Genomic DNA, 14051 nt, shown 5'->3' with positions numbered 1-14051 from the left:
GAGCTTTCCATTCATTTCAATGGAGAGGGGTGTTTTTTCACCGCACTGCCCCAGTGTGAAAGCATTCATTGATTTGAATGGAAATAGGTTTTCGTGAGATTTTCAGGCACATACACTTTTTTTTTTTGCATCTAGTGTTTGATCAATGATCACAATCATCTTACTGACAACCAAAGTCAATGATGACTCTCATCCTTTCCATTTTTACAAATACTAATGTCAAATCTGTAATAGGCCCTTAAGACACAGCAATCCTGATTAATCGTTGCTAGAGAGATTCAGAGTATTTCCCTTGATTACATTACTCGGTCTAGTTTTAGACTGTTTGCTAAAATATTCTTGTTTAGTTAAAGATTCACCCACGGCACCTTTGCTGAACCCAGAAAATACAATTTCAAACTGTGAGGTGCTTAAATAATGTTTTTTATTGATAATACTCTATCATTAAACTCAATTATACTAAGTAATAGGAGGGTGGGGTGGGGATTTTTGGAGGTGCGGAAATATCATCAAATATATTCAATAAAAATAATTTTATTTCTGATTTTAAGAAATAAAGCAGAAAATGTGTACATAAAAACAAAGGACACAGGCAAGTACAGTACTATTGTTATGATGTTAAACAGGACAGTTTATCCCCAATTCGCCTGAACCCCCAGCCCAATTCACCTGAAGCAACAAGGGCGAAGGTCCTATCGCAACCCCCAAAAAGCTGACAATGCAGGTCAAGACCACAGGCGACTAGGGGGTCACAGAGGGAACAAAAGGACCAGCTGGAAGCAATGTACAATGAGTCAAATAAGTAAGGGGAATAGGAGGAAGGGAATATATGGTACGATATGTATGAAATTAAATAAGGGATAAGCTTACAATATGGACCCAGAGGAGATTTGAAACCAAGGGACTTGAAAAGGCCACCTCAAAGCACTAGAGATATATTCAATAAGCTAATATAAAGAATGATAAAAGGGGGAAAAAAGGAAAATTTAGCAATAAACAGGTGGTAATCCAAAAAGGAGACCAATCGTTCAAGCAGTAATACTATGTCAAAAAAGGATGATCAGACGGAACCTGGGCAGTCACAGATAAAGACAGCCCGGCGCCAGATCGCAACATAAGACAAAATAAAAGCAGAAGTCCTCAGTAGAACTGGGGGAAATACCTGCAAGTGTGTGGTAGCACGTCATGTCCCAAGGGGCTCCAGCAGCGTGTGAACGCCGGAGCAGTGGCGTTTTATCTCCCCCATCCAGTCCCGAAGGGCTGGAAGTGGACCTGAGGCTGCGCCGCGCCTGCGCAGTGCATCATCGCATAGCTCCGCTTGTCGGCACCGGGTCCTAAGGCTCGGATGCCAGACAATGTGGAGCGGCTCCCTCCAGTGGTGAACAAGGGGGGAGAAGGCATCCCTGTAATACAGGCGGGTGTGATGAGACTCGCACAGGGCGGTACAGAAAGGTGGATGTCCTGCTGAAAAGCAGGAACGCCCTCGGGCGTCCATGTGGCCACCAAAAATGCCAAAGGGCCAGACTGCAGTGTAGCCAGAGGGGTCCGGTTAGGTACAAACACCCATTCAGGGGAAGAGGGGGGGGGGGGGGAGGATGGTTAAAACACTAAAGCAATGCGTCTAGGGGAGACAGGTGCATTTACAATGGTATAGAAATAATAAATGATGATGGACAAAACAAATCAGTATAATATAAATTGGGAGTGAAAAATAAATAAACAAAGAAAAAAAAAACGTGAGGAATACAATAGATAATTCCAATTATTAAACGAGAAAACTGATGAAAATAGATCATAAGAAAATAAAAAATATATAAAGATAAAGAGCACAAAAAATGAATGAAACATAAATACTATCAGAGTATATAGAAACAGTAATATTACTTGATGGTGATAGGTGAAAAATGTATATAGTACTCATTAGTAGACAACATAAAAAATTTTTTATTATTATGACAGAGGCCCAAAAAATGAAGGGAGGGGAAACGGGGAAAGAAAAGGGGGGGAGGAGGGCGGGAGAGGAAAGGAAGGGGAGCGGGGAAAGGAGGGAGGGGAGAAAAAGGGAGGAAAGAAAGAAATGGAGCAACAGGAAGTGGTGGGAGGGATTAAAGAAAGGGTTTAAAGCTCAGCATTTCATTTAATCCAGGGTAGGTTGTAGCTTTCAATAAATGAATGCAACGGGGTTCCAGTTGTAACAGCCTTTGATCATTACTGCCATCTCTAGTGTCTAGGGGGATATGTTCCAAAGCCATAAGTTTAATGGTGTCCAATCTGAAGCCATGGTACAAACCCACATGGTGACTGATTTGGGTTTCCATTTTACATTTCTTAAATCAGTGATATGCGGTCATTGATTCTTTTAGAAAAAGGACGTTTTGTCTTTCCAACATAGAAACAATTGCACATACATTGCATCATGTAGACAACACCAGGGGTTTGGCATGTAACTCTATATTTGATCCTATGGATTTGACCATTAGGCAAATTAATTTCTTGATGATTTAACATGAAACGGCATTTGTCACTTTTTTTACAGGGAAATGATCCCGGAGTGGAAGTTGATAAAGAAGACATTTGGTAATGGCTTTGGGTTAAGCGGTCTTTCAAGGACCTGGCACGTCTGTATGTGATTTGAGGTTGTTTTGCAACATATTTGCATGCTATGGGATCTGCCAACAGTAAAGGCCAATATTTATTAATAATTTGTCTTGCTTGGCTGTTTAGTATAGGAAGTTATAATCCTTGCTAATTGTGATGAAGGTTTTATTTTTTTCTTATGAATCAATGTGTTCCTAGCAGGGGTCCTTGCTTGATTATAGGCCCTCTTTAAAGTATTATGGGAATATCCCCTTTCACGTAGACGAGAATACAAAAGATTAGCTTCCCTCTGAAAGTCATCATCCCTACTACAGTTACGCCTCAATCTGAGGTATTGGCTGTAGGGGATGCTATTGATTAGAGGTTTGGGGTGTGAGCTAGATGCATGAAGAATAGCATTACTGGCCAGTTTCCTAAAAAGGGATTTACCCAGGGAGCCGTCGGTTTCTACAAAAATTTGAATATCCAGAAAGTTGATGGACTTCCTATCACATGACATGGTAAACTTGAGGTTGTAGGTATTGTGGCTCAGGATATCCATGAATTCAAGTAGCTCTTCATGGGTACCTGACCAAATAATCAGAATGCCATCGATATAGTGGTGAAACGTCACCACATTGTCTAAAATACTTAGTTATGTCCTCCCTAGAGAAAAGGTCTCTCTCCCACCCCCCCAGATACAGGTTGGCATAAGATGGGGCACAACGTGTCCCCATCGCTACCCCCTACACCTGGAGGTAGTGGGAGAGACCAAAAACAAACACATTCCTGGTAAGTATAAACCTCAATAGTTCAAGTATGCATTCATTGTATGGGTCTGCAGTCTGACCACGTTCATGTAGATGTTCAGCCACTACCAATAAACCCTTCTCATGCGGGATTGTGTTTATAAAGTCTCTCAATGTCAGTAGTGACTAACCATGCATCCTCTGGAACAGAGATGCCCTCTATAACCTTAATAAGGTCAATGATATCTTGTACATAGGTGAATAATGCCTTAACATGAGGATTAAGGTAAGTGTCAATTAAACTACTGGCATTTTCGGTTAGACAGCCACAACCAGAAATGATTGGCCAGGGGGATGAGTTAGTAATTTATGAACCTTCGGTAAGGCGTAAAGTCGCAGTCTTAGGTTCTTGTACATTCAAGAATGTTCAGGTAGATTTGTCAATAATAGTACGTGAAATTGGTCTATACCATTCGCAGTTTTGTAAAATGCGTAAACACATTTGTTCATAATCAAAACAATTCATTATGAATAGGTTTCCACCTTTGTCCGCTGGCTTAATTATGATCTCAATGTTGTTTTGTAAACTAGTAAGGGCTTTCCTAAGTGGAGGAGAGAGGTTGTCAGGACCTGACCTTGACCAAGCCATCTCCTCCACCTCTTTGGTTATTTGTAGAACAAAAAAAGGCCAAATGTTCGGACTCTTACCCAAGTTGGGAAAGTTCATCGATTTGGGTTTGAATAGCTGAGGGGGGGGGGGGGGGGGGATGCGAACAGGGGAAGTCCCCTGTATTGTGGGGGGGGACATTACAGTCAACTGACTCACCATCCTCCTCCCAAAGTTCAATTCGTTCGTGTAAAGCCTGAATTTCTCAAATAGTGAGATCATTAGGATCAGTGGAGGTGACAACATGATCTAAACTTACCAGGTTATGATAGATAGTTTTGCACATAAGCCGACGAACAAATAGGTGGATATCCTTAACTTCAAAACGGTCTATATTGGTATCAGGGCAAAAGGTTAATCCCAATTGTAAAACACTGAGTTCATCCTTAGTAAGTGAGTAAGAAGGATTCAGAATTTGAAATTGATTTCCCTCATTGGGGGTTGTATTGGGAAAAACTCACGGTTTTACCGGATTTTGTTGTTCCGGTGTTCCCGGAGGTAAAAAAATAGACGCCAGTTTGGGATCAGATTTTGTAAATGATAAAGTTGAATCACTTACCTTAGTGGGTTTGATAGAAGGTGCCATAGTTGAAGAGGAAGAGATAGGAAGAGACGGGGAACCAGTAATTTTAGATCCACGGGTGCCGCTGTGAATTTTTTGTAGAAGTATGAGAAGTGTTCAGACGTGATTGTAAGGTTTTAGGACGAACTACCGGTGATTCATGTTCATGCGTCGAAGTCGGTGCGCAGTTGGTATTATCAGAGAAAGACGTATTGGAATCTCCTTTACGTTTTTTAGATGCTCGTTCGTTCGTTCTCGATATCTTTTATATACAGTAGATTGGCTAGAGGATGCAGGAGAGATGGAACAAACATCAGATACAGGAGCATTATTATTTGACTGTGCTCGATTATTGGTTTTGGTAGGATATCTAGGCTGAGTTGATTGATTCTATTTATAGGCGAAGCCCATATCCTGGGCTGACTAGTCCCTTGAAAATTTAGTTTCTTTGTTAATTTCTATGGCGTACTGTTCAATATGTTCCCTCAGTTTGTGCTCCTTATCGAGAAAGGAGGGCAAGCTTGCCAGAGACACATGTTCAGCATACCGTTGTGAAACAACCTTAAATCACATACAGACATGCCAGGTCCTTGAAAGACCGCTTAACCCAAAGCCATTACCAAATGTCTTCCTTATCAACTTCCACTCCGGGATCATTTCCCTGTAAAAAATGTGACAAATGCCGTTTCATGTTAAATCATGAAGAAATTAATTTGCCTAATGGTCAAATCCATAGATCAAATATAGAGTTACATGCCAAACCCCTGGTGTTGTCTACATGATGCAATGTATGTGCAATTGTTTCTATGTTAGAAAGACAAAACGTCCTTTTTCTAAAAGAATCAATGACCACATATCACTGATTTAACAAATGTAAAATGGAAACTCCAATCAGTCGCCATGTGGGTTTGTGCCATGGCTTCAGGTTGGACACCATTAAACTTATGGCTTTGGAACATATCCCCCTAGACACTAGAGATGGCAGTAATGATCAAAGGCTGTTACAACTGGAATCCCTTTGGATTCATTTATTGATAGCTACAACCTACCCTGGATTAAATGAAATGCTGAGCTTTAAACCCTTTCTTTAATCTCTCTCCCACCACCCCCTGTTGCTCCATTTCTTTCTTTCCTCCCCTTTTTTTTTTTTTCTCCCCTCCCTCCTTTTTTCCCCTCCCCTTCCCCCCCCCTCCTTCCTTTCCTCCCCCCCCCCCCCCGCCCCTTCTTTTCTTTCCCTGTTTCCCCTCCCTCCCTTAATTTTTTGGCCTCTGTCATAATAATACATTTTTTTTTTTTTTTATGTTGTCTACTAATGAGTACTATATACATTTTTCACTTATCACCATCAAGTAATATATTACTGTTTCTGTATACTCTGATACTCTGATAGTATTTATGTTTCATTCATTTTTTTTTGTGCTCCTTTTTGTCTTTTATATATTTTTATTTTCTTATGATCTATTTTCATCAGTTTTCTCGTTTAATAATTGGAACTATCTATTGTATTCCTCACGTTTTTTCTTTAGTTATTTATTTTTCACTCCCAATTTATATTATACTGATTTGTTTTGTCCATCTTTATTTCTATACCATTGTAAATGCACCTGTCTCCCCATGGCATTGCTTTAGTGTTGTAACCATCCTTTTTTCCCCCTCTTCCCCTGAATGGGTGTTTGTTCCTATCCAGACCCTCTGGCTACACTGCAGTGTGACCCTTTGGCATTTTTGGTAGCCACATGGACGCTCGAAGGCATTCCTGCTTTTCAGCAGGACACCCGCTTTTCTGCGTCGCCCTGCGTGTGTCTCATCACATCTCCCTGTATTACAGGGATGCCCTCTCCCCCCTTGTTCACCACTGGAGGGAGCTGCTCCACATTGTCTGGCATCTGAGCCTTAGGACCCGGTGCCGACGAGCAGAGCTATGTGATGATGCACTGCGCAGGCGCGGCGCAGCCTCACATCCGCTTCGGGACCGGATGGGGGGGATAAAACGCCGCTGCTCCGGCGTTCACACGCTGTTGGAGCCCCTTGGGACATGACGTGCTACCACACGCAGGTATTTCCCCCAGTTCTACTGAGGACTTCTGCTTTTATTTTGTCTTATGTATGGGACACAGGTGCATATTTTATCACTTTGTCTTTAAATATTGCTCTTTAGTTTTCTCCAAAAAATATTTAACTTGTATATCATATTCTTTCATTAGTAGTTACTTACTATTTTTTTGTATATGTCGTCTGTTTATTTGTTGTCCATTCTAGAAGGCCTGTACCTCCGTAAAGACAGCCCCCCTGAAGAAGCCCGATCTATGGGCGAAACATGTCAGGATTTTTTATCATGCTGTCCTGTTTAACATAACAATAGTACTGTACTTGCCTGTGTCGTTTGTTTTTATGTACACATTTTCTGCTTTGTTTGTTAAAATCAGAAATAAATAATTTTTTATTGAATATATTTGGTATTTCTGCACCTCCAAAAATCCCCACCCCACCCTCCTATTGCTTCTACGATAATTTGGGGATTGGTGCCATTATCTGGCTGTAATTTCCAACTATGTGTTCAATTATACTAAGTACTTACCTTACATACCAAACTTTATGTACAAATGTTAGTATGATTGTACACCTGTTAATTTTGAATATAAATAAAACTTTGTTTAAAAAAAAAAAAAATTGTAATTAATAGAGACAGACCTCCACTGGCTAACTTGGGCAAGGTAGCTGTATTTTTAATTAAAATTCACAACATATTTATTTTTAATTATTAAAATGTAATTAGAGCTGGGTCACTGACACCCAAACAAAAGACTCTGGGCAAAGCTGACCACTAGCTTACAATGTTAGATGGAGTATCAATTCTGCAAGGAGCATCTTTCATAACCTCCCAATTCAGCTGTTGATTCATTCATTTTCAACATAGCAACCCCATGTTGTTTTTATCCACTGCTGATTTAAAGGAAACGTCCTTTATAGAAATATGGTGGTTAGCATTGCTGATCCTGATAATGCTACCTGCTTAGCTGTCATACTAATCCCTTTTCACTCAATACTTTGAGCCACTGATCCATAGCAAGTATGTAGATACAAATGTTAAACTTTTTTTCTGAATTTCCTGATTCATATCCTTGTTCTGGGGCAATAGCTGAAAAGATATTGAAAGTAATAGCTCAGCAGAAGTCCGGAAACTATCATTTTCAGCAAGTGGTCAGCAACGGCAGCCCCTATATACAGTATCTTCCAGGAGAGGTTTACTTTAAATGCCAGATTATGGCCCATGGAAAAAACAGTGTAACAGGTCACCTCATGCAGACTATAAAGAAGTGCAGTGTACAACAGTATAAAAACTTCCAGCAACCAATTGCCAATTTATTCTCATTTGTTTTGACTTTTCTTGCCAAGGAACAGTTATAGTATTGTATTACATTGCTCTTTGCACAAGACTTAATCATTAACAGTGCCTTGTAAAAGCCTTAGGGCTCCTTCACAGGGGACGGATCCGAGATGATCCGCCCCGTGAACATCCGCTTGCTGAGCAGGTAGATGACAGGTCCGTTGCTGCAGTGTGCAGCGACGGACCTGTCACAGTGCCGCTCTCCCCTATGGGGGATCGGGTGACGACGGAACGTAGAGTCCGTCGTCACCCGATCCGAAAACGGATGGAAAAGTAGGTTTTTCCTCCATTACACTTTTTCGGATCGGAGCGGGTCGGATGTCAGCGGACATGTCACCGCTGACATCCGACGCTCCATAGATGTCTATGGAGGGTCTGCTCAGGTCCGCCTAAAAAACTAACAGGTGGACCTGAACGGATCATTCGTCTGAAAGAGGCCTTAGGCCCCTTTCACACTGAGGTGCTTCTAAACTGCCAGTAGAACATTTGAGTGCTTTTGAAGAGCTTTCCATTAATTTCAATGGAGAGGGGTGTTTTTTCACCACCCTGTCAGCCCACTGCCCCAGTGTGAAAGCATTCATTGATTATAATGGAAATAGGTTTCGTGAGCTTTTCGGACGCTCCTTCTTTTTTTTTTTTTTTTTTTTAACTGTGAAAGCGCCTGAAAAGCACCTCAGTGTGAAAGGGGTCTTATACTTGGCTATCTTAATGCAGTTATTGCATTGGTGTCTGGGTGTTTTGACACACACACAAGTCAAACATGAGACTGGAAAGTATACATATAACTAGTGCATAGAGAATGCAGAATTATAGAGCATTTTACATTGTAAACTGACAAATTTATTACACCTTGATTCTGTTACCATCAGTGTTTTCGGCAGCCTGTGTTTACGATCCTATTGTAAGCTGTATTGCAATACACAGCTGACTAAATAAACACTTTGAAAATTTACATTTTTACAATACACTTAGTGCGGCAGAGAAACATAATTCAGGACTCCTTAAAGTAACATTAAACCCTCAGTTTTTACGTACTTCCAGCAGCACTCTTACTGAGTATGTAGCTTGTTTATAATGTAATCCTTGCCTTATGTTTCAGTTTATGTTTGTGCCATGACTGCCCTGGGTTTTCTGTTTCAGGCTTGCTTCTTTCTCCTGCAGTGTCCCATGGAACTACTCTTGTATGTAGGAATAGATTTGTGTCCCCCTACACCAGGGATGCTCAACCAGTGGCCCGTGGAGCCCTGTGATGTGGCTCATGACCTCCTGCTTTGGGATGGCGGGTTGGCAAGCCTAGATCGTGGTTTTCGACCCACCATACCAGATCATTAGTGTTGTGAATGAAGCTGATGGTAGAGGAAGCAAGCGCCTGTAGAGCAGAGCTGCATTAGCAGATGCTTCCTGTATAGCTTTGGCTACTGCCAAAGGCAAAGTGATACTAAATGCACTCTGCCTGGGACAGCAACAGCCGACAATACCTCAATGGAAAACTGTTATTAAAAGTAAGTTTAGTACTAAAATCCCAGTGTGTGTGTGTGTGTATATATGTGTGTGTGTGTGTATATATATATATATATATATATATATATATATATATATATATATATATATATATATATATATATATATATATATATATATCTCTCTCTGTTCTGCAGGGGTTACTGGGCTGCTTTTAAACTGATCTGCAGTTCAGTTCAGTGCTCCTGCGGGTTACCTGCACTGGGCCATAGACTTCTGTTTTTACCTGTGGGTCTGGTGCGCTACACCCGCCTACCTCCAATTCAATCCACTAAAAAAAAAAAACAAAAAAAACCCAGAAAGGTATTTATCCCCTTCCAACGGGGCAGATCAGATTTGAGGGCCCATAGAGTAGATTGGGCTGCGCCCATGCATGGGCGGATCCAGAGTCTTGTCTCGGGAGGGGCACTGCCAGAAAATCCGTTTATTTTTGTGGGCAATTTATCGGGGAAACGGCTGCTGTTGGCGCTTTAATCATCCCAGCACCATGGTTGTTACAGTGTTAGGATGATTGAAGCGCATTATTTTCTATAATTACATTGTAATATAAAATGAAATAGTTCAACTCACCATAATGCAGAATCAGTGGGAGCCCTGAGTGTGTCACTTGCCACGTCGCCTGCCACACCTTGTGGATTGCCACTTGCTACGTCACCTGCCACACCTTGTGAATTGTCACTTGCCACGTCACCTGCCACACCTTGTGGATTGCCACGTCACCTGCCACATCACCTGCCACACCTTGCGGATTGCCACTTGCCACGTCACCTGCCACACCTTTGCGGATTGCCACTTGCCACGTCACCTGCCACACATTGGGGATTGTAATTTGCCACGTTACCTGCCACATCTTGTGGATTGTCACTTGCCTATTGAGGTGTTTTGGTTGTCTCTTGCTGCGTCCCAGACTGAGTCAGGCAGCAGAGAGATAATGTAATCTCTCTGCTGCCTGCCCACTGAGGGCGGAAGTTACTGCCGGATGCAGGGCTGGCGGAGAAGTGTATACTGTATGTATTGTAACAGGGGCGGCGCCGCTCCAGGCTGTGTCACACTGTCACGTCGGTCGGCTCTGAGAGACTTGAGTCCGACCTCCGACGTGACGCCGTGACTCACTCACTGCAGTGTGAGTGTGACTGACTGTGACGTCACTCGTTGCTAACGCCAGGGCCGCCTGGCGTCTAGCAACGAGTGCAGAGCAGGGAAGAGGCTCCACCCACCTATCCTTCCTTCGGTGTCAGTGACCGCCGCTGCCGCCCGTACGTACCACACGCGAGTCTCTTTCTCGGCGCCGCTGATCGGCACATGTGAGAGAGAGACTCGGCCGGCAGCGGAGCGCAGGAGACAATTACATTTAGTGTGTGTGCTATTATTTCGGGGGGGAATTGCCCTGTTGCCCCCCCCCGGATCCGCCCCTGCGCCCATGTCCGAGTGGACACGGACTTGTCATACGTCCACCAAGTGGCTTTATATGGCCCTCGCTCTTCAAAAGGTTGGGCACTCCTGCCCTACGCTGTATCCAAAAATAAAAACACACAGCCCCTTAGCTTAGGATGGCAATGAACTTCCCTGCTCCTCCCTCCCTTCTCCATGCTAACAGACTGACTGGAGACTACCCTGTCCACAGTTAACTCCTTCTTGTGAAGACTGGAAGTTCAGGAAAGCAGCAATGAGAGTTGTAAACTGCTAATGCTGGGGCAATAATTTTAACAAATAGTTTACTGGGGAATATTTATTTTATTGTGCCCAATGTGTTAAGCTAAAAAGCGCAGAGAGTTCAATTTTACATTAAGGACTGATGCTGGAATGCTAGCAAGCAAATGCTTATGTACAACTTCCACTACATATTTTATTTTTAAAGATACAAGAAATATATTGCACCAGAGATAAAAGTGTGGAGATATATATATTATAATATATATTACCAAAAGTATTAGGACACCTGCCTTTACACACATGTACTTTAATGGCATCCTAGTCTTCGTCGGTAGGGTTCAATATTGAGTTGGCCCACCCTTTGCAGCTATAACAGCTTCAACTCTTCTAGGAAGGCTTTCCACAAGGTTTAGGAGTGTGTCTATGGGAATGTTTGACCATTCTTCCAGAAACGCATTTGTGAGGTCAGGCGTTGATGTGGACGAGAAAGCCAGGTTTGCAGCCTCTGCTCTAATTCATCCCAAAAGTGCTTTAGTGCTTTATCAGGTTGAGGTCAGGACAGCCAAGTTCTTCTACCCCAAACTCACTCATCCATGTCTTTATAGACTTGAAGCTCCTCTTGCTCACCTATAAGGCTCGTCATGGCTTGGCACCCCATTATCTGTCTGAATTTTTATCAACTTACCCCCCCCCCCCCTATAACCTCTGCTCCTCAAATTCTGGTCTTCTGTGTGTTACCCCAACTCACCTACACTCAATGGAAGACAGAGCCTTCTCCTGCTATGCCCCAAAACCTTGGGATTCACTTCCAAAGAACTTCAGATAGTCATCTTCTTTAAACTCATTTAAATCAAACCTAAAAATCTTTTTTCTTTAGACAAGCTTTTATGTAATTGTCCCACTTTTTTCTTTTGTTTTATCCTGTGTGTTTCTTGTGTTTTTTTCTTTCTCTTGTCTTTGTAAAGTGCTTTGAGATGTTACCTTTAAAGGCGCTATATAAAATTTTATTATAATTAATATATAAACGTTATTGCTAACGTTGATATTGATCTTTTAAACCTAAGGCCTCATGCACACGGACGTTTTTACAGTTGCTTTTTTGAGCGTTTTTTGCAGCTTAAAAACGCCTGTCTATGTTAGTCTATGGATTCATGCCCACCTAGGCGTTTTTGAGCTGCAAATGGCATAGGCGTTTTTAAGCTGTAAAAAAAAACCAGGACCAGTGGGTTCTGAGAGACGTTTTTCAGCTGTACAAACACTCTAACGCTGATAAATGTTCAAAAACGCTCAAAAACGTTGCTCACCAACATTTAACGTTTTTGATCCATTGAGAAAAAAAAAAAAAAAAAGCTAAAAAACGCTAACGCGGAAAAACGCTAAAAAACGCTATTGCAAAAACTTGGAAAAAAGCTGAAAAAAGTTTTAAAAAACTCACTGCAAAGCTACTGGCGTTTTCATAACGTTATTTTAACATCCCGTGTGCATGAGGCCTTTTCCTGCCCTAGACAGAAACCCAACTGCAAGGGAGAAATTTTACTTTTCCCAGCTTTGTACTTTAATATAATTTTACTGAATTTTTACATATTTTACAAACAAAAACAAACAGCAATAAACAGAGCCAGTGCATCAAGAAATCTGGATTCCAGTCCATCACAGATTATGTCACATTCTAATACAAATAACATTGTGGTAATCAAAGAGATAATAGACCAGGATCTGTCGCTCCAACCAGCCACTTTCCTCTTTGTCCACCTCTAAATACAAATGATCCCTTACAATTCATCTGCTGAATGCAGCCAAAACGCTTATCCTCATCTACTGCAGATTCACTAATGCCGCGTACACACGAGTGGAATTTCCGACAGAAAGAGTCCGATGGGAGCTTTTCATTATATATTCCGACCGTGTGTATACCCCATCGGACTTTTTCTGTCGAAAATTCAGACAGACTTAAGCTGGCCATACACCTATAGATTATCTGCAGATTTCCTATGGTTAGATGGAAAAAGTGCAACAGATTTTTCCATGTTCCCTAAACTGTGTGGTTGGAGGAATCTCCCACTTTTTCCATCTAACCATAGAAAATCTGCAGATAATCTATAGGTGTATGGCCAGTTTAAGATAGAGAATATGTTCTATGTTTTTCCGACGGAACAAATTACTATCGGAAAAACCGCTTGTCTATATGCTGTTCCGACGCACCAAAAACGACGCATGCTCTGAAGCAAGTACGAGACGGAAGCTATTGGCTACTGGCTATTGAACTTTCGTCTTCTAGTCCTGTTGAGTTTATTCCAATGGCAAAACAGGTCGTGTGTACAGGGCATTAGACTCCAGGACTCTCCGAATGGTTCCATTGAGTTGATCAGGTGGAAGAGATGGAAGAGCTGGTGCACGCGCGCAATGCAAATATGGGGTTGATTAACTAAACGTAAATAGTCACTGCAAGTGCAGTTGCTTTAGTTCTGAGAGGAACATGCAAGGAAATAAAAACTGCAGTTTTGCTTTCACATGATTGGATGATAGAAATCAGCAGAGCTTCCTGTCATTTCTAGAGCAACTGCACACTACTGTGCACTAGAAAACTTCTAGTGCACAGTATATTTGCCTTTAGTAAATTGGCCTCCTTGTCCTCATATCTCTCTAAATGGATGAGATGGTTCCTGTTTAAGGACTCCGATCTTTAAAAACATCACCCCCCCCCCCCCTTTGAAAGATCCATCCTGGGTTACGGCCTCCCATTGATCTAGGAGGTTTTCATTCTGATTCAAAAGACCACCTGTTGAGCCAGCCAACATTCCCCGAGGGTCCCCGCCCCCTACATTCTTTTCCGCACCCTCCCTCCTCCCTTTTTTCCCCCTTGCCCAGGACCCTGCTTTGACCATTAGCAATCATTTTCATGGACCTTTATATATAATCCTATCCCTCCCACCC

Source organism: Aquarana catesbeiana, linkage group LG13, assembly GCF_042186555.1.
Source record: "Aquarana catesbeiana isolate 2022-GZ linkage group LG13, ASM4218655v1, whole genome shotgun sequence".
Classification (NCBI taxonomy): domain Eukaryota; kingdom Metazoa; phylum Chordata; class Amphibia; order Anura; family Ranidae; genus Aquarana; species Aquarana catesbeiana.
The sequence above is the reverse complement of the archived record's forward strand: the minus strand, read 5'-3'. Positions refer to the sequence as shown.